Below are 21,105 nucleotides of genomic sequence, written 5' to 3' on the forward strand. Positions count from 1 at the left end.
CCCCACCTATGAAATGAGGGGGAGGAGCTAATAATATTGCCTACCTTAGATCTTTTTTTTTAAAGTAGTGTTTATTCTGTACTAGGCACAGGATTAAGCATTTCATCTCTTGTGGTTTTCTGAATTCTCACAACTATCCTGAAGATACTGGTTCTACATCAGTTCCATTTTACTAATGAGAGGTTAAATAAATTGCCAAAGTTCTGACAGCTCCAAGTAGGAGAGCCCAGGTGTAAACTGAGGTCTACTGACTCCTCGAAGGAATTTTTTGATTAAGAAAATGCATGGGAGGGCTTCCCTGGTGGCACAGTGGTTGAGAGTCCGCCTGCCAATGCAGGGGACACGGGTTCGTGCCCCGGTCCGGGAGGATCCCACATGCAGCGGAGCGGCTGGGCCTGTGAGCCATGGTCGCTGAGCCTGCGTGTCCAGAGCAGTGAGAGGCCCGCGTACCAAAAAAAAAAAAAGAAAATGCATGGGAAAAAATACTGGCACATGGTAAGCCATAATCATCACCATCATCACCGTTTTGTTTTATACATATATATTATTATTTTTAAATATGTAGAAGCTATTGTCATTGAAACAATGCAGATGGATTCAAAAGCACTACTGAAATCATATGGTCATTATGTTCTTTTAATTTGTGAACCCTAAAAGATGCCAGTGCTATTATTGGTCTGTTAGATGGTGGGAGAAGTCTGAGAAATTTTTACATTAAAATGGGGTCCTCAAACTAAATATGGGCATTATTGATCTTAGCAGGGGACAGAGGACCCCCCAAATGATGAAATTATCCTGGGTTTCTAAAACCTTCACATCTAATTTAGAAAAACAAACTATGCAAATGAACCAGTTTAGCATCAGTAGTGTATGAATATGGCAAATAAACAATACAGTAAGTGCTTTAGGAATGCAGAGAAAGAGTACATTATATTAAGTATATTGTATTATATTGTCTCAAAGATGATGATAGCTCCAGGATTTCTATGTAGGATGAAATTAGGGGCAACAGTCTGGTGGAAATGTAAATGGGGCACATAAGTAGCCTTTAAGAGATATAGGTTGAAACTACATCTCAGTTTTCCACATTTAAGTAAAACTTAAACACATGTATTAAAGGTGGGTGAGGAGGCCGAAATGGAAGAATGATGTTCAAAGGAAAGGAGCACACCTGTAACACAGATAATACATCCAGAATAAGCAATGAACAATACAGAAAACAGACTGGGTCAAGTAGGGGATTCATGTGGAGATGGGGAAGCAGGAGAAGAAAGTGAGAGCCATGAACAGGTTGGGGCCAAACTGTAAAAAATCTTAAATGTTGATCTGAAATGTTTCGGCTTTGCTCAACAGATAATGTGAAACTAGTTGAGGGTTTGGAAGAGACAATGATATAAGGAAGTAGTTGTTTTAAGACTTAATCTAGTGGCAATGTTTAGAACAGACTAGGGAGAGCAGAGGAGAAGGGAAAGACAAAGAACAGGTGGTAACTGGCATGAAGTAATTAAGGCCTGGCCTAAGGTGATAGCCGAATGAATCAAGTGGAGGAGTTGGAATCTGATGGTAAATTAAATAAGCTGTCATTGCTGTGTAAAATATTTGTTTCTGTTATTTGATATTTAGTATGACATTGACCAGAGGGCTCTTAAAATTTAACATTTTGTGATATATTTTTTATCTCTTTAATGAGTTCTGTACATTATTTATCCACAGATAGATTTTAACCATGGCTAGAGCAGAAACCCTGCCTTTTATGCTTCTTTATATCCCAGATGCCTTGTAGAGTTCATTTATTTTGATGTTCATTAATTTGGTCTTTGAAGACGGTTTTCTGCAATACCTAGTTTTAACCTGTAGGTGGCGAGAGAACTTAAAGGTAAAACCTTCAGTGACCACTATACTATTATAACTGAATTTAAGATTGTTTTTATTATGTGATTTTTGATACACTCAAGAAAATGTATGACATTTATGTAAATTATAAAGTACAATAAGAAAAGAAACACTCAAGAATCCACTTCCTAACCTAAAACATAGAAAATAATCAGTATATTTAAGGACCCCTCTGCTTTCCACCAAACTCATTCCCCTTCTTTGCAGTCATAAGTACTATCTTGAATGATATCAGTGTTATAATTCCTTCATTTTCCTTGTGTAACTATATGTATATATCCCTAAGTAGTATTTTTTTAGTCTTGCTTGTTTTCGTACTTCATATAAATGGTATCATACTGATTATATTCGTGCTTGATGTGCTTTTTGATTCCTCATTATGTTTCTGCAATTCATCCATGTTGATGGGTAGAAACACAGTCTGTTAAGAGCAGAATGTAAAATTAATTTTTGAATAATCCTACAACTGAATATAACTGATTTTATCTTTATGCTTTATCTTAGCTTGTGGGTAACTTGATGAACAAAGAGATTGATCATGTCACCCAGGGAACTAGTTGGAGACCTCTGGCCTAGTTCTTATACCTTTCGGTTAAATTTGAGCACTTCACTGCTCTGCCTTAATTTGGCCCAGAGTTTGTCAATCTTGACATGGTTGACCTGTAGGGCTGGATGATTCTTTGTGATGGGGGCTGTGCTGTGTGCTGCAGGAGCCCTGGCCTCTTGCAGCCTGTAGCCCGCTGCCTCCCTGGTGATGACAAGCAAAACTGTCCCTTGACATTGCCCAATAACCCCAGAGTCAGGGTACGGTGGGCCGTGTGGCTTAAGGACAGAATCACTCCCAGTTGAGAAACACTGTCTAGTCTTTGCATTGAGAAAACCGTGTTAATTATGTTTTCTCTTATGTACCTCTTTTGCTCAAAAACCTGAACATATAAATAATTAAATCAATTAATTACTAGGTAATTATATCAACTAGTTATATCAAATCCTCATGCATAAGTAATGTTTCAAGGCTCTTCTTACCTTCTTCCGTTTCCCCCATATCTAATTACTACAACAGCTCTCATTACTGCCTAGTTCAGACTCTTTATTACTAGATTCCAAAATACCTAATTGCTGCTCTCAGCATACAATATTAATGTTTACACCAGTCTGAACTGCTCTTTCCTTCATAACCAATTTATGGTCCTTTTCATTCAAAAATCACTCTTTCAGTAAATGTAACCCTTGTGATTCTGACAATTCCATACATATTTGCAGGTCATCAATTATTTTTTTTAATTTAATTTTATTTATTTTTTTATACAGCAGGTTCCTATTAGTTATCCATTTTATACATATTAGTGTGTACATGTCAATCCCAGTTCATCCCAGCACCACCCCTCCACCGCCACCACTTTCCCCCCTTGGTGTCCATAGGTTTGTTCTCTATATCTGTGTCTCTATTTCTGTCTGCAGGTCATCAGTCTTTACATGGCTTTCCAACTCTAGAGTTGTAATTACTATACACTTCTTCCTATATTTTCCTTGTCTATATTCTTGGGGGTCTGTGTGTTTTTACCCCACCTTCTCTATTCATTGTAAACCTGATCAGAGCTGCAGTAGTGCAGTCCTATGTGCAATGCTTGCTTCCCAGGAAAAAATCAAGTTGAAGGGTTTTTAAAAAGGTGTCCTGAGTAACAATAAAAAACTGGAAAGAAAATAATCTATATCTTTTCTCCTAGCTTCCCACCACCCCTACAATAGAAAGTCTTAAATATAACTAGATGTAGGTTGTTAATAATTAGAGAAATCAGGTAATTGGGTGGGAAGGTTCCAAAATTACAGAAATATAGACTGATAGGAATTTTGTTCTGTAATTCATATGAAAAATATTAAAAAGGTATCAAAAGTAATTTTCAGCTTTTACTTTCAAAACCCTGTTATTGAAACTAAAATTATATGAAATAAGAACAATTGCCATGGTTCTAAAGGAGTAATCTGGAGTAACTACAAAAGATGAACTCTGGGTCAGAAAAGGGTCTTTTCTCACATAAATAAGGAGATCTGCAGGTCTAGATTTGGTATATGCATGAAAATAAGGGTGGGCTAATGAAGGAATATCCAACATGATTGGCGTTACATTGAGCCATATTAAATTCACTGCATTATATAGTGAGGTACAGCTGTATATGCTATGATTTTTGCCCTTTTACCATAAAAAGACTTCCCACACTGCATTTCTCCTTCCATAAGAAAGATTCTAAGGTCAGGGAGAACTGGCAAAACATGTGTGAACTCAAATTAACCAGGTAAAAGAGGTTAGAATGTTCTTTCTTTACCAAAAGAGGACTAAATGTCCAGAGTTAAAAACTGGGAGATATTGAATGGACAGACAATCTAATCTAGAGAAGGAAAAAAATAAAACCCTGACAATAGGTGCAGCAGAATGGTGTAGAGCAGGGGTTGATAAACTTTTCCTGTAAAAGGCCAGATATTAAATATTTTAGGTACTGTGGGCCATATGGTCCCACTACTCAATGATTGTAGAGTGCAAGCAGCCAGGTAATGAATGAGCATGGCTGTGTTCCAATATAACATTGTTTTTGGACGCTGAAATTTAAATTTTATATAATTTTCACGTCACAAAATATTAATCCGCTTCTAATTTTTTTCAACCATTTAAAAATATTAAAATAGACAGTGGGCCCAGTTTAACCCAGGGGCCATAGTGTGCTGACCCCTAAGAGAGCACTGAACATTTAAAGTTTTTAGATAATTAATGATAGATCAAGGGAGAAATTAACAATGAAAAAAATGCAGTTTTACTACTTTGCAGGATGGTCATTATACAAGGAATCTTTTGAACTAAGAGAGGGAGAATATCAAGCAAATGCAACTGAACAATATTTGTAGGTATTAGCTTGTTCCATTTTCTGATATATTTTCTTTTCCCCCATTCAGACTAGTTATAGGCATGCATTGCCTCCATGAAGGATGATCCCAGGCAGTCACACCAGCAACAAAAGATAAAAATTTCAGACATGAGAAAAAAAGATTAAAATCAGAGCAGTTTCCACGCCTTACAATTTGTGAAAAGAGGAAGACTTGATGGGAAATCAAAAGAATTTGATGCTTTCCCTTGCATCTCTGAAAAGGAAGAGGAGGAAGGTTTAGCAGCAGCCTGTGTGGACTGCTGACTGAGGAGAACTAAGAGGGGCCAGTATCTGTGGCAGGAATAGAGGGTTCTCGTGGCACAGCGCAGACCTCGCCTACCACAAGCCCCGAAGTCAGTGCAAGAGAGATTAGGTTTCTTCAAGCCCAGAGAATATAGTCTTGAAATCCAATTAGGAAAACAAGAGTCACATTTATCTTTCACGTGTAAGTTTGTGGCATAAGAAATATACCCACTTTACTTACATAGTTCAAATGTCAGCTACCTGAATATTCCCAAGCCCCCGAAGTTGTTGGGATAATCACATCTCCGTCGCGAGGACAGCAGGAAATCTGATCTCATTTGCCGACATCTTCTAGGATCCTTGGAGCTAATGTTTTTCTGTTATTTTTTGCTTTTGCTGATTTCTTGATTTCTCTCAAGTCTAGCCTCTTTGGGCTGTTCTTTTTCTTCATCCCACATCATTCCCAAGGCAGAACATGGCCTCTTACCCTTTATTTTCTCAAAATACCATGGACACAAGGCACCTCTCTGTGGTAACTTTTCACTGAGGATTTGGTGTTAACAGTGCAAGGGGGTGAGGAGAAAGAGGACTTCGTGCTGCAGCAAACATCTTAAAAGTGAATATTCGACACCCCTGTTGTTTAAAGATCTTTGGCCATAGCCTGGAATTTCTCACTGGCTGCCTCCTGCCAACTTTCTGTCGTCTTGATGGATTCTTCACATTCTGCTGCCCATTCCTATCTCACTCACTCCTGCCTTTTCACCTTCTTCCTCTTGGGTTATCCATGGAAACTCCAAATTCCTCATTAATTATTTGTTATCAGAACAGTGTTTTTCCCTTGGTCTTGCTTCTAGCCTGTCCCAGCTAGACCTACTATTAAGATAATGTTCTTCCTCTGCTACATGAGTTAGTGTGACCCATTTCCTCAGCATGAAGTTCTAAGAAAGTTATGTCTTCTCTGAATGCTAAAATTAATTGCATATGACTCTTAACTATCCTGATTAGCAGATATTGTAACAAGAAACATTTCCCTCCATTTCCCTGACATCCCCTCCCTTAATATTCAAGAATGGAATGGGGGATGCTTAACTCAGTTCTTAGGAGCCAGTCTTTTTTTTTTTTTTTTTCCGGTACGCGAGCCTCTCACTGTTGTGGCCTCTCCCGTTGCGGAGCACAGACTCCGGACACGCAGGCTCAGCGGCCATGGCTCACGGGCCCAGCCGCTCCGCGGCATGTGGGATCTTCCCGGACCGGGGCACGAACTCACGTCCCCTTCATCGGCAGGCGGACTCCCAACCACTGCACCACCAGGGAAGCCCAGGAGCCAGTCTTTAGTCCAAACACATAGTGGAGAGAGAAGGGTAGACTGCCTAATTTTCAAGATGGGTCCCACTTTTTGTCCTTTGTCCCACTGCCCTCATCTTATCACTTTTGAAAACATTCCCGTATGATCTGAGGCCATCATTATCCTCTGCAGCAGTGATTCCACTTCTGGTCTCTTAGAAGCTTTTCATGGAGTGTGGGGCATTGGGAAGATGTGGAAACAAGGATTCTCCTTATAATGTTTTGCTCCAGGTTTAGGTTGCCCTGAGCTGTCACTGACTCAGGCTTTTTGCCTCTGATTCGCACAGATGCCCGCACAGGCTGTAATGATGTTCTAAGGCTGGGCGACCCCACTACCTTCGTGTAAAGCTAGTAAAGCACTACAGCAAGTGGATGAGAACATGCTTCTGAGACCAGACTATTTCAAGTCAAACCCTGGCATATGTGACCTTCAGTAAGTTACTTGCTCTTTTTATGTCTCTCTTGTCTCACTGACAAAATGGGAGTAAAAATAAGAATGCATATCTCAAAGGGCTGTTATGAGGATTAAATGAATTAATACACAGAAAATGTTCAGAGAGTACTGGCTCACAGTAAGTGATATATAAATGTTTACATTTATTATACTTACAAAGGAGGCTCTGTGCTGATGCTGACTTAGGCCTCCAAGTTTTCAGGATCCATTCCTGCATCACATTTTAGCAGAGGTTTCAAAGCACTCACAGTACACCACTTTGGCTGAGTCACAGTGGCTTTAACCGTGGGGACTACTTGACTACCAGTGGATACTGACACCAAGGTTAGATCACCACAGGAAAGAAATTGGATTTTATCTTGTTGATTATGGAGGGCCACTTGAGCCTTATTAAACAGAGGAGTGATGTGATCACATTTTTATACAGATAACTTTTTTTTAACTGTGTAGGAGATGGTCACCATGGGAAGGAAACTGGAAGTAGATTGATCAAAGAGGAGGTACCAATAGATTATGCTAAGCTGTTGAGGACACAAATTAAGATTGCAGTGGCAATGAGGTTGTAACAATGGGGCTGATGAAGAAAGTTTGGTATTTAGGAAGTAGATTCAATAGGACTTATTGACTAATGAAATGAAGGATGAGGGAGAGGAATGATGTCTGATAATGCCAGGATTTTGAACTGAATGAGTGAATAAATAGGGGTTTTTCCAACTCATTGTGTTCTCCCAAAGGCAAGCCTTTTCCTCCAGGGAAAAGGAAGAGGAAGAGACTGTAATGAGTTGACTGTTGGCCAAACACAGTTACAGAGAGAAGTGAAAGCTGGCATTAGATATTTGGGAGTTGGTACACACTAACATTCAGTGGACTAGAGAGGAAGAATACTCTATTAAGAAAAGATGAAACACTTGGAGGACACCCAGAGAACTAAGAGGGAGGTGTTTTAGGAAAGCCCACTGAAGAATAAGTTTTGAAGAAGAAGGAGCATTCTGAGAAATCAGTAAGAAACTGCTCTGAGGAGACTTGTGACCTAATTGTGAGCAGCTGCAGCGAAGTGAACGGATCAGAAGTCACTGGCTCTGGTTGAGGGGTTAATAGGAAGGGAGACCATGGAGTCAGTGAGTGTAGATCGCCCTTTTTACAAAGTGTGGCTGGAAGGGAGAGAGAACAATGAGAGGGTAGCCAGAGGCAGGAACAAGGGAGATTTTAATTTTCTAGAGTTTAAAAGAATTGAGCTTGTCTCTAGGATGAAAGGGGGACAAGACTATGGGTAGAGCGGGTGATGTTAAAAGTAAGAAGGGGAAAGATAATTAAAAGAGTACAGTTCTAGACAAGAAAGAAGAGGCTGGGATTCAGAGCATAGGTAGAAGGAATAGACTAAAACAAGAGGAGCCAGTACCTACAGAGGCAACCCTCAAGCAATGAGGGGCTGGAGTTACTAGATATATACCCCAGGTTTCTTGCCACATGAAGGGAAATTCTGATGTGGGTCTCTCCGAGGGTCCATCAGGTTTGTGTGTTTTTTTAATAAATGTATTTATTTTACTTATCTGTTTTTGGCTGCATTGGTTCTTTGTTGCTGTGCGCAGGCTTTCTGTAGTTGCGGTGAGCGGAGGCTATTCTTCGTTGTGGTGCGCAGGCTTCTCATTGTGGTGGCTTCTCTTGTTGCGGAGCACGGGCTCTAGGCGCGTGGGCTTCATTAGTTGTGGCACGTGGGCTCAGTAATTGTGGCTCGTGGGCTCTGGGGCGCAGGCTCAGTAGTTGTGCAGGGCTTAGTTGCTCTGTGGCACGTGGGATCTTCCCAGACCAGGGCTCGAACCCGTGTCCCTGCATTGGCAGGTGGATTCTTAACTACTGCACCACCAGGGAAGCCCTGGTCCAGCATGTTTGTGCCCCATTTGCCTAGGGCTGTAACCCACTCACTAGGCACCCTTTATTGGCTTTCCTCCCTGATCCATCTCACTACTCCCTCACTTATGATTCCTGGAATCACCCCCCAAGTAAACTACTTGCATCCAAATCTTTGTCTCAGGCTTTGCTTTGGGGGACCCCAATTTAAATAGATTTTGAGTTAGAACATTATCCCAGGCTTTCTAATTCCAAGTCTTGGGTTTTTCCAGCCAAATCATACTTTGTCACTTTTATTAACCTTTTTGCAAACTGGGTACATGGCATTGCCCAAATACAAGTTGTGCTTTTTGCTTCTTTTTCTTTGTCCATGCCGGTAGTACTGTATCTTCCAATGAGTAGCCTAGGATAAGGATCTTCTAAAGAAAGATGTGTAAAAGCAGTAAAAGCTAACTGCCAACTTGTGTTATTATCCTTCACTTCCATTGTTTCTGAATCCGATCCTTCATTTTCTTGAGATGATAGGTAGATAGATAGATAGGTACTGTTCATCTGTGTCTAAAGTTACATCTACATTTTCATCTACAAAGTCATCATATATATGTATTATTTATATATATATGCATTTAAAAAATAGATACAGGCCAGAGCAGGACAGGAATTTGAGAGATGAGTAGGGGCAAGAGGATAGTAATGTATCAGAGTTCCTGGTTGGTTTCTGACACTAATTTGGGCAGAAGTGAATTTATTGAAATTTACTGGATAATGCGGGATTCACAGAATCAGAAGTCGTCTGGGACCATCAGGCTTCAGGATGAACAAGCATTAAGAGAGCTCTGGAAAGCCAAGAAACAGAAAGCAAGGGGCAGAGCACCTGTGTCATAGCCTGTACCATCTGGCCAGCGTGCTGCTGCCTCTGCTCTTCTAGGTTGCGTGACCTTCTTGTGTCTCTCCTTAAATGTGCAGATGCTGGAGAAATTGTCTAATTCCTGCAGCCCACTGTCCTTTGGCTCCTGCGGTGGAAGTGCAGAATTATTTTCCCCAAAAGTTACGGAGAAGCCCCAGACAGAAATAGAGATGCTGTTAGGAGGAATAGAAGCTGGGAGGCAAAAGAATAACATGTCAACTGCAAATCTCATCAGTTAACCAGACAGGGCTGTTGTCTAGGGCTGCCTGTTGACTATGGATGACACAGACCTGGTCATTGATAAATGAATAACCATAAAGATCTTATGATCTAGGATGCATAATGTTCTTTGGCTATAATATGTATAATGTAATGTTTAAAGGACAAACTGAAAAAAATGGGAATAAATCTAAATAGGTGTTAGCAGTGGAATGAAAACATGCTAAATGAAATTGCCTCAGAATAGGAAAATAATTATTGGCATTTTCTCTGTTCTGAACTACAGGTCAGAGTTGGCTATCACAGATCCTCTGAGAAAGATTTCTACAGATTTAATGAACAGCATGGGCAAAGGCACAGAAACAGAAAGTACAACTTGTATTTGGGAAATGACATATATCCAATTTGGCTGGGGCGGAGAGAACATGAGATTGTTCAGATTTTGTGTGTGTGTGTGTGGCCTTTTATACTGTTGAAAGCTGAACAATCCTTTTAAAGACACTTACCTGTTTTGCAAACCTGCTTTTAATCCTCATGTAGTTTGCATGATCAAATACTCAAAATCTGACTCTGAATCTCACCAATTGAAATTCATAGCTCATATTTTGGCCTCTTGTTTTCTTTTATCCTTTAGTAGTCATGGAGAGCGATTAAAAGGAATGTGACATATTGTATACCAGTGTTCATAATAGCATTATTCACAATAACCAAGAAGTGGAAACAAGCCAAATATCCATCAACAGATGAATAAACAAAATGCATTATATACATACAATGCAATATTATTCATTCTTAAAAAGGAAAGAAATTCTGACACATGCTACAGCACGGATGAATCTTGAAGACATTGTGCTAAGTAAAATAAGCCAGACACAAAAGGACATATAGTGAATGATTCTTTTTATTTGAGATACCTAGTGTAGTCAAATTCATAGAGACAGAGATAAGAGTGTGGTTGCCATTGTTTGGGGGAAGAAAATAACAGGAGTGATTGTTTAACGTGTGTAGCATTTCAGTTTGGGAAGATGAAAAATTCTGGAGATGGTTGGTGGTGATGGTTGCACCACAATGTGAATGTACTTAATGCCACTGAATTATACACTTAAAACGGTTAATATTATGCTATGTGTATTTTATCACAATTTTTTTTAAATGCATCTAACAGTCTTTCTGTGTCACAAAAAAGACACAACAATAGACACTGTCTTGGGTATCTAGACTCTGCTCTCCTCCACCAAGTGAATGAATAATGCCTGTGATTGTATCCACAGATGTAAGGAAATGGTGACACACCACCTCCAGATCAGCCCTTCAAGGGAGAATTTGTTGCCCTGTTGCCATCAGGGCAACAGGTGTGCCATCAGCCCCTTTAGGAGCTCCCTCAGTTATAGAGAGCCACCTCTGGCCAAGGTCTCTCCCCTCCCTGGGCAGACCACGTGTAACGTCCCATCAAGCTGGGAGTAAGGTCCAGCCATTTTGGCCAAAGCAGGATACCTCTGATGGGCTATATTAGCTCAAAACTCTGCATAGGTTCTCCCTTTGCCCAAACCTGCTCCCTTCCACGGGGTGGATCACAGGCCACTCCCTCATAAACATCCCGAGAACTTTTTAGCTTCCTGGAGAATATAATCTGAATGGACAGACTTAGTTCCTTTAAAATCAGCAAGAGGAAAAAAGTGTTACCTACAGAGGAACAAGGATGCTAGCAGATTTCTTGCTGGAAATGATGCACGTGAGAAAACAGTGGAGTAACCAGAATGCTATATGCAGAAACTAAGGCAAAAATACCTTCAGGTATACAAAAACAGAAAAAAATCAATCACCAGAATGTCCACACTACAGAAAAAGTAGTTTGAGAAAATTCATTGAACTATATGCTAATGATTTGTGTATTTTTCCTGTGTGTACCTGTGTGTATTTTTTGCTTTGATCAATAGTTTATGCTTTAAAAAAAAAAGAAGCAAGAATAGTTTACATTTATCATATTATGACTGTGGGCAGCTTTCTTCTCTACCATCTGGCCCCTCCAGTCCTGGCTGCCTTAGTAACTCCCTGATGCTTTCATACAAGTCGTCTTTTTCATTTTGCCTAACTTTTCAAGTTTTTCTTGGTAGCAATTTTGTTCTGCTACAAGCACTTACATTATTAAAGCAGAAGTTTCTGTTACTTTTCTTTATTGCAATGTAAAATTCTCATTCTGCTACAAGAGTGAGTGAGTTTGGCAATGTTAGAAAATGATTTTAGGAGCAAGGTATTGTCTCCAGATTCACCTCTTCCCCATCTCACAAATAATTCTAGATTATTAAAAATCACTTTTTTCCTTTCCTAAATTAGCAATGTATATGAAACCATTAATTATTTGTGTGTGTATTATTGCTGCCTCACTCTCTATAGATCAAACTCAACAGTCCTAATCTTGTTTCAAGACAATAGGAAACTAGAATTTATTGCATGACTTCTGTGTATTAGGCCTGATAGTAAGTAATACTTCATGTAAGATGCCAACTTGATGTAAGTTACCAAGTTTGAATCTTTTATTATATGCTATCACAGATAAGGAATTTTATTGTTCCATGAACAATAAATATTTTTGAGCCTCTATTGTATGGTACGTATATGCTAGGTGCTATGGATATAGAAGCAAGAAAAGAGTCCCTGATCTCTGTTTAATGACGAGAGAAACTCCAGTACACAATATAGTGATGTGTGATATAAGAGAGTAAACACATAGGAAAACATCTAGCCTAGGTGGATGGGCTTAGGGGAAGGGCAAGTGGCCAGGGAAGGCCTATTTCATTCATAGAGGGTACAGAGGGATTATTGGAATATTGGAATAGACAAATAAAGGAAAAGAGGACTGGAATACACACACACACATACATATGTATACATATGTATACACACACATATATCAACCATGTATATATATGTGTATATATATATATATATGGCAGCAATAACAAAAGAGCACATGTAATGTGGTTGAGTCATTGGTGAAAATAGTCGTCACAGGAGATGAGATATTAGGCTTGCCAGGCATCTTTATTGAACCAGAAGATATTCTAGTAAACTGGATGGATCCCCCTTTCTTCATTCTTTAAGTTTCCTGATTGGCTAATAGGAAAATGGTACATACTGGGAGCCTTCTTTATTTACAGAATTTCCCCAAGTAGTCATGTTTGGTAAGAATCTCTACCCCTGAATCTATCATCTGTGGGCAAGAGAGCAGGCATATAGCCCCGATGTGTGGGTGCTGTATGTCTAGGTGTACGCCGATATATAAGTGACTAGGCTAATTGGATTCTCTCTCCCGGGGCTGTGGAATTTGTATGGAAAGACACAGGGGCTAAACTTCCACTGAAATTAAATCATTTTAAGGGTGCACACTACAGAACAGATCCAAGAACTCTTGCTGAGCATTTTGGGGCAGTGCATGTTCTGTCTTCCTCAGCTTTTTTGTGGCAGTCTGTTATTGATTCTGTTACTTACCTTAGTATCCCTGTAATAAATTCATTTGTTTATTTTATTTATTTATTTTTGCTCAAGATGACTGGATAAATTTATTTCTTTAGCTTATAAGCAAAAACAAAAAGTGGATTACTCTGAGATTAGGCTTTAATATTTCATAATCTTTGATTGCTAGAGGTAGGGACAAAAAGTCTAAAAGTTCTAGAATTTTCCCTCAATATTTCTAAGGAGGAAACGGGAAAACACTTCAATCTTAGAGAATCACTTTGGTGTGTATTCTTGGTCATGCACATGTATGGACATCTATTCTTTGTTTTCGAGGTAATCCTAGTTATTGGTAAAGTCATCCACATGCAAATGTAAAATTTTTAAATGTAAATTTTAGAAGTTTAATATGCCAGCTTCTGGTCTCAAATGCACATGCAGAAAAATAAATTCATTGTAATGAAACTTATGCAGGCTAACCAAACAATGAATCAGAATGTGAGTGTAATTGTGCACAAGAAAACTTTTTTTTCTCAGCATTATGTAGTTATTTTGAAGCGAAAGTAAGAAACTATATCTCAAAATTTCCTGGGGGTCCAGTGGTTAGGACTTGCTTCGACTGCCAGTGGCACGGGTTCGATCCCCGGTCCAGGAAATAAGGTCTCGCAAGCTGTGCGGCCAAAAAAATTAAATGAACTGTCTTAGAGCATTATATTTAGGATGTCTTATTTTTTTCTAAGAAATAAAAAATATTAAAAGCTGAATGAAAAATAAGGACAAATTTTATTTTTTAAATTTTATTTATTGATTGATTGATTTTTGGCTGCATTGGGTCTTTGTTGCTGTGTGCAGGCTTTCTCTAGTTGCAGCCAGCCGGGGCTACACTTCGTTGCGGTGCGTGGGCTTCTTATTGCTGTGGCTTCTCTTGTTGCAGAGCATGGGCTCTAAGTGCGTGGGCTTCAGTAGTTGCAGCACGTGGGCTCAGTAGTTGTGGCTCGCGGGCTCTAGAGCGCAGGCTCGGTAGTTGTGGCACAGGGGTTAGTTGCTCCGCGGCATGTGGGATCTTCCCGGACCAGGGATCGAACCCGTGTCCCCTGCATCGGCAGGCGGACTCTCAACCACTGCGCCACCAGGGAAGCCCCCAAGGACAAATTTTAAATTCAAATGTACAAATACACTTCTGTCAATAACATGTTTTTAAATTTTCTGCTAGTGTCCAGAAATTTTGTCAGGATAGCTAACAACTCTGGGAATTCTACTTTTAGTTGTGGTCATAAAAGTATGAATCATCGTGTGTTTTCCAATTAGTTGGATGATGTTTTAAGAGGAGATAATATTTTAAGAATCTAAAAACTGGAGGAAAAAAGCTCACGTAGAAACAGGATTTAGGTACCTGAATGAAAAAGATGTATAGCAAATTTATCAAAGAAAGCAGAGAAGTCATACTGGGGAGTAGAGAGAAAGCAGACGCTTGTGTTACCGCCCATCTTCCTTGGGTCTAAAGGCATATTTTAAAATGTGGTTTTACTTAACATGAGCTCTTGTTTTCTTTTTTCTCCACATATTTTTACACAATATAGCTGAATTTCTTCTTCATGTATTTAGTGTAAAAAAATCTGTTTTCTATTAGAATTTAACATTTATTTGGTTGCAATTGTTTTTTTTTTAATGATGTGATCTTATGGGGAGATTCTTCTTTAATAAGAAAGATGTTATTCTTCAGAAGCATAAAATATATGCAATTCTGAAGTCCTTGCATACACATCGAAAGAAAAACAAACATTCCTTGCCCAGAGCTCTTTTTATTCTTTACAGGGAAAATATATTGAATAAGAAAACATCTTTTGCACTTTGCCCTGTTAGGCAACTAATTCAGAGTTGGTTAGATACCAGAGGGAAAAAATTTCAGATAAGCAAGAAACCTCTGAAAAGAAGAGTACTAAATAAGCATTTCATTTTATCTTAACTGGTAAGCAGGGGAGGATACAGGTTTTGTGAGACCTGAAGCTATACATTTTGGGCGATCTGTCCAATGTCTATTAAGATTACTTTTTACGTGCTTTATGTAGCCGGCCAAGAGGGCCAGTGAGTCCTCCAGGAAACAACAGTGCATTTGAAAAATTCCTTCTCTGGCATTCGGTTTTCCTGTTTGGGATCCTGTATATAACAGAGTTCAATCAGAGAAGCAGAGCCTCTAGGATATATAAGGAATGACCTTAGGTTATTGTGTGTCTCTCAAAGGCCCTTTTCTTAAGATAAGATGCCGGAGGAGTTCGAAGGATGGAGGGTAGGTGAGTGAAAAGGGTAGATGACTGTAAGTAAGGGAAGCAGGAGCTGGAGCCCATGAGGACGGACTGCAAGCTCTGTCAGTTCTTGTTGCCTCTGACCTGGCTGTTGTGGCTTTCCTGTAGAAGCTGAAGCCATTGTCATGTGCTGAAGGAAGATCCAGGGGAGGCGGGGCAGCTGCAGGCCTGGCAGAGATCTTATGCCAGCGAGATGAGCCAACAGATAGGCAACAGCATGTGAGAGCTAAAAAGCCTGCCGCTTCATTTCTGCCCTCCAAATCGCCCACAAGAATCCCAACTCTGGCAAGGGAAAGGGCTTTCCGGGAAATGAACCCTTTTTCTTGGTTCCTTTTCCTTGTCTTCTGATATATCGATCTTCATTCGCCCTTATTTTTCTAGATCGTATTGTCAGACTCTTTCTCAGAAAGGCTATGTTAAGGTAGTTTTTTATTTGCTGTTTTCGTTTTTGTTTTTTTAGTTCTTGCACGTCTGAAATGGCTTTATTCACACTTCACACTTGATTGCTAGCTTGGCAGTGTAGAGTCCTGATTTGGAAAATATAAATTCCCTCAGAACTTTTAAGGCATTCTTTCTGTGGAGAAGCATGATGCCATTCTGAGTCTCAGTACTTTTTATGTGATTTCACTTCTGAAAGCTTTGTGCAGCTTTTCACTAACACTGCTATTCAAAATTTTATCATGATTTGCCCAAGGGGTGGGTGTTTTTTGTCTTGTTTTTAAAGGTCATTGTGCTGGACACTAAATAAACTCAACTTCAACTCTTTCAGTTCTGGGAATTATTTTTCTATTGTTTCTTTGTTAATTCACTCTCCATTTTGTTCTATCTCCTCTTTGAAAGTTCTGTTAGGTACATGCTTGACTTCCTAAAATTATACCTCTAATTTTCTTATCTTTTCTCTCCTATTTTATTCTACTTTCTGGGAGGTTTCCTTGAATATATATTCTAATCCACTCAGTGAAGTTTGTTTAATTTTGACGATTTCATTTAATTTCTTTGAGCTTTTTGTGTTAATTGTTCCTTTTTAAATAAAAATAACAGCATTCCATTATTGTTTCTTACTTTTCTGATAATACTAAATATAGTTTGGAAGTTTTCTTCTGCAGACATCTCCCATCTTAAAAAATAAAACAAAACCTTTTCTTTACTTCCCATTATAGCAGTTGCACTTCTTTTTAGCTATGTCCAATTTATCCCCTCCCATTCTCTCTTAAACTCACTCTGACCAGGCTTTCACTCCACCATTCCACTGAAACTGACCTTGTCACAGTCTCCAAGGACCTTCATGTTTCTTCATCCAAGGATCAGTTCTCAGTCCTCCTGTTACTTTATCTGCTAGACACATGAATGACTCCCTTTTCCTTGAAGCATCTTCTCACCTGGTTCCTAGGATGTCGCTCATTCCTGGTTTTCCTCCTACCCCACTGACAACTCCTTTCTACTATTCTTGCTCTTTGTGCCTCATCTCCCCAGCTTCTTAACATTGGTTTACCCCAGGGCTCGGTATTTTTACCTCTTCCCTTCTGAATCTGTACTACATCCTTGCTGTCCTCATTCTTATAACTTTAAATACCATTCTTTATGGTACTGACTTTAAAATATATATTTTCCCCTAACTGTAGACTCTGTAATCCAACTGCCTTCTTCACATTTTCCTTGCACGTTTAACAGTCATCTCAAACTTACCGTTTCCAAAATAGAGTTCTTCATCTCTCCTCCTTGCTCCAAATTGTTATTCTTTCATTCTTCCCCACCTCAGCTTATTGACATGTCCATCTTTCAGGTTGCTAAGACCAAAAACCTTGAAGTCATCTTTGACTTCTTTTTTTCTCTCACAACTCGCATTCAATCTGTCAGGAAATCATTCTTCTACTTTGAAATTATATCCATTCCTCTTCACCTCCACTATTAGCATCCTGTTCTGACCTGCCATCATTTCTTGCCTGGAGTATTCCTCTAGTCTCTTACCGGTCTCTCTACCTCCACTCTTGTGCCCCCCAATGTAGGTCACATTGTATTATTTCTTGGTTCAAAAATACCTCAGTGGCTTGCCCATCACTCAGAGTAAAAGTCCCATTCCTTTCAACAGACTAGTAGTCTGTCTGTAATCTGATCTCTGTTATCTCTCTGAACACATCGACTGCTTGCTTCCTAGCTATTCCTCAGACATTCAGACACACTTCAGCCTCATAGCCTTTGCACTAGCTAGTCTCTCTGCCTGGACTTCTTCCTTCCTCCCTCTGTCCCCAGATATCCCCATGATTTACTTTCTTCTCTCCTTCAAGTCTTTGCTCAAATGTCGTCTCAATAAAGCCTTCCCTGGCCCAGTCTATCTAAATTTGCCTCTCTTTCCCCCACCCACTCACTAAGCCTCTCCACTGACTTATTTTTCTTCACAGTATATGGCAGACATCACTTTCTAACAAATCTATTTATTTATTTCATTTAATGTTTACTTCCACCTTTCTGCTAGAATGTAAGCTCTATGAGGGCAGAGACTTTTGTCTGTTTTGTTCATTACAGTTTCCCCAGCATCTAGAACACTGCCTGGCCCCCAGTATTCTGTATTCCCTGGGTTCCATTTTTATTTTTTTCTCCCCTTGTTTTTATCTCTGTTTTTCATACTGGAGACATTCTTCAAATGTCTGGTGACCCTTGGTTATCTCTATGTGAGGCACCGACAAAGCTAACAGAAAGCTAGCTTAATGTTCATGGGTAGAGTTTGTGGACTGGTGAGATTCAATATATGGTTAGGTGGTGAACTGGCATATCTGTGGAGGTTGCATTATATTTTAGTATCCTTAATTTTTTTTCCTGTGGGGCCCTTCCATTTCTCCCGAGAAGAACCCTGTCTCCTGCTAGGAAATGCAAACCTGCCTGACAGCAATCTTGTTTGAAAGAGGTGCCTGGTTGTACTTTTTCTATACATGCTTTATTTTAACTTCTCTGTTTGTGGCTCCTACCTTTCAACATTCCTGCTATCCTCAAATGAAAATAAGGTCCAGATCAAATTCTTTTAGGAATAAAAAATGGGCAAGTGGTAGGTAGTATATGAATAAAGAGGGTAGGAGTTACATGGACTGGGGAGGAGGCTATAGGGTCCAGCTACACTTTTTATATTATTTTACCAATCCCCTTATTTTCAGCCTTGACAGTCACTCTTGAATTTTGTGGTTCCTCTAAAATCTCTTCCAATAAGTTGTTGTAATCTCTTATCTCTTCACATATCATTCCTGTTTGCTTTGACATTGTAGGTTTATGCCTTTCTATTTCTTTGCTGTCATCTTAAAGGGATTTGAGGAGGAAGCACATTTTTAAATGTGTGGTCAATCCACCATATTTAACAAGAAGATTTTGGTGACAATTTTTTTGTTTAGCTAGGAGCAGGGCCATTATTTATCTTTGGAGAAAACTTTTCTTTTTCTTGGTGGGTGATACTTTAATGCGCTTTTATTATGCAAAATATAGCACAGATTATATTCTGAAATGGAAACTTTATGGGAAAAAAAGCAAAATTTTTCTGCATAATCTATAAATTGTATCTTAATTGTAGGTATAGAATCAGTAGTGGTTAGTACTTTATTGGCTGGGGATGTAGAAATTTTTTCCCTTCTTATAAAGCAAGAGAGGAATTAAGGGTAGGATATGACCAAGGACATTCTCTACATGGAGGATTATGTAATTCCTTCAACATGTCAATAGTTTGGGTCCATTGATAAGGGGAGGGATGGCCCATGGGGCACCTCTATGGAGAAGAGAATACTCATAGCTAAAATTCCTGTTTACATTTTCCTTCTCTGCATTGTAATTTCTTTCCATTATCCCCAAAGTTTCAGAAGCTTTGCAAACTTCACAGCTTATCAAATGCTTTTGTTGGGGTTTCAGGGAAGGGGCTTGTGTCCAAGTCTAGATTAGGTTAGGGAAGGAGAAAGTGGCCTTTTCCTACAACCACCACTTACATTTTGAAATCTGCCTGGTAGTAACAGCAGCGTTTCAAGACCACCATGGTCCCAGAACTCTAGGAGTTGGCCAGGAACAGAGCAAAGCAACTAGATTTTTTAGGTAATAATATAGATTTTCCAACTGGATAATTACAGCAGCTTTGTGATTATCTGTTTTGAGCCCCAGAGGAACTATGAAAGGGATCCCTAATTCCACAGGACTCTTTACCGAAGTCTCAGTTCCAACCTAGTTTACTCATCCGTTACACATACTCACCAGCGTTGCTTAGTTATCCATGAACTTTCCTAACTTTGATATAAAATTTTAATCCTCTTTCATAATATGTTCTAGGAAGGTTTCTTGTAGATAATAATAAATAATCAAAAAAGAAGAATTTAAAAGTGGGAGTGGATCGTAGGGACCGTTAGATCCAATAGCTTTTTTCACAGATGAGAAGACTGAGCTTCAGAGAGGAGCAATGACTTGCTCAGGAGCATATAATGAGCCATGACAGAGCTTGGAAATTAATGCAGTTCTCTCAGTCTTCAGTAAAACGCTTTTATTCCCTTGACCATACCATTCATATTGACATGACGTGGAGTAATTAATTCAGGACCCGTTTATTGAGCATCTATTAATTTAAACTTTTACCAGTTACATAGACAATAGGAATAGGTAGGTGACTCACTAGTGAAATTGGTTTAGTCTCACTAATTTTAAAGTGCTTTTCCATAGTAATTTCTCAGACTTATGCTACATGAGAATGTTTTATATCCTTTCAGGACTCCCTATGAGATGATATCTAAACCAACATTATAGGAAGTTTATATATTTAGGAGTTTCATAACCTCCACCTGAGGAAGCTCTGTTAGTTGCCTGAAACGAAGACTAGTCTTGTTAACCTCTTTCCTTGGTATTTAAAATATGTTCCATCCTAAATATTTTGATAAAAGTCACATTTTTAAGTTTAAAATGTGATCACAGTATTCAGAGCACAGGATTTTATAAGTCCCATAAAAGGTATCTCCCCCTTCATTGGGAGTCAAGGTTGGAAAATATAACTGTCAGAAATGTTTGCTGGTAGAATACACTAAAGGATATACGATCTGTTGTCTAGTTCATGATGGGGCTGAGAACAGACAGGTTCACTGCTGCAGGCAGGAGCGGACTGGAGTTGGGGAGACCTGGAATTCAACCTTCCTCTTGGGACTGGGTCAGGTATCAGGTAAGGGGCAGACACAATATATAGTCCAGAGGGTTTGGATGACAACTGTGTTATAACTGATGTATTAATTGAGAAGCTTCTCTGAATATGGTCTTCCAAAAGGAGAAGGAAAAAATTCGTCGGTGCTCATTCTTGGGTCAGAGAAGAAAAGTTTATCTAATTACTTTACTTTGAAAAAAAAAAAGCCTCTAAGTCCAATGCTCTTTATTCATGTTCTTTGTTCATCAAAATTCCTTTTGCTTGATTTGCTCTGGGGCAATTTTGTCCACCATGAGGAAGTCCTCTATGCAAATTCCTAAACAGGTTAGCTTACCAAGCAATTCTCTTTTCCTAAATTAATAAGTTCACTTTTCTGT

At 39.2% G+C, this 21,105-nt stretch overlaps 1 protein-coding gene across 5 annotated transcripts in view; it reads left to right on the forward strand.

Annotated features, from left to right (window-relative positions):
• Nucleotides 1-21,105, forward strand: part of FGL1 (fibrinogen like 1) — a 58,031-nt gene that overhangs the window by 1,110 nt on the left and 35,816 nt on the right. For 3 of the 5 annotated variants that reach the window (XM_070044636.1, XM_030831742.2, XM_030831781.2), the window contains exon 2: nt 6,686-6,831. The exons of 1 other annotated variant lie outside the window; for it this stretch is intronic. The gene's annotated coding sequence lies outside the window, so the exon portion shown is untranslated. Of the gene's footprint in view, nt 1-399; nt 496-6,685; nt 6,832-21,105 lie in introns of those variants that run through there. One more of the 5 variants, XM_060291687.1, reaches the window with a different exon arrangement.

The sequence above is a fragment of the Globicephala melas genome, chromosome 21, assembly GCF_963455315.2.
Source record: "Globicephala melas chromosome 21, mGloMel1.2, whole genome shotgun sequence".
Classification (NCBI taxonomy): Eukaryota; Metazoa; Chordata; class Mammalia; order Artiodactyla; family Delphinidae; genus Globicephala; species Globicephala melas.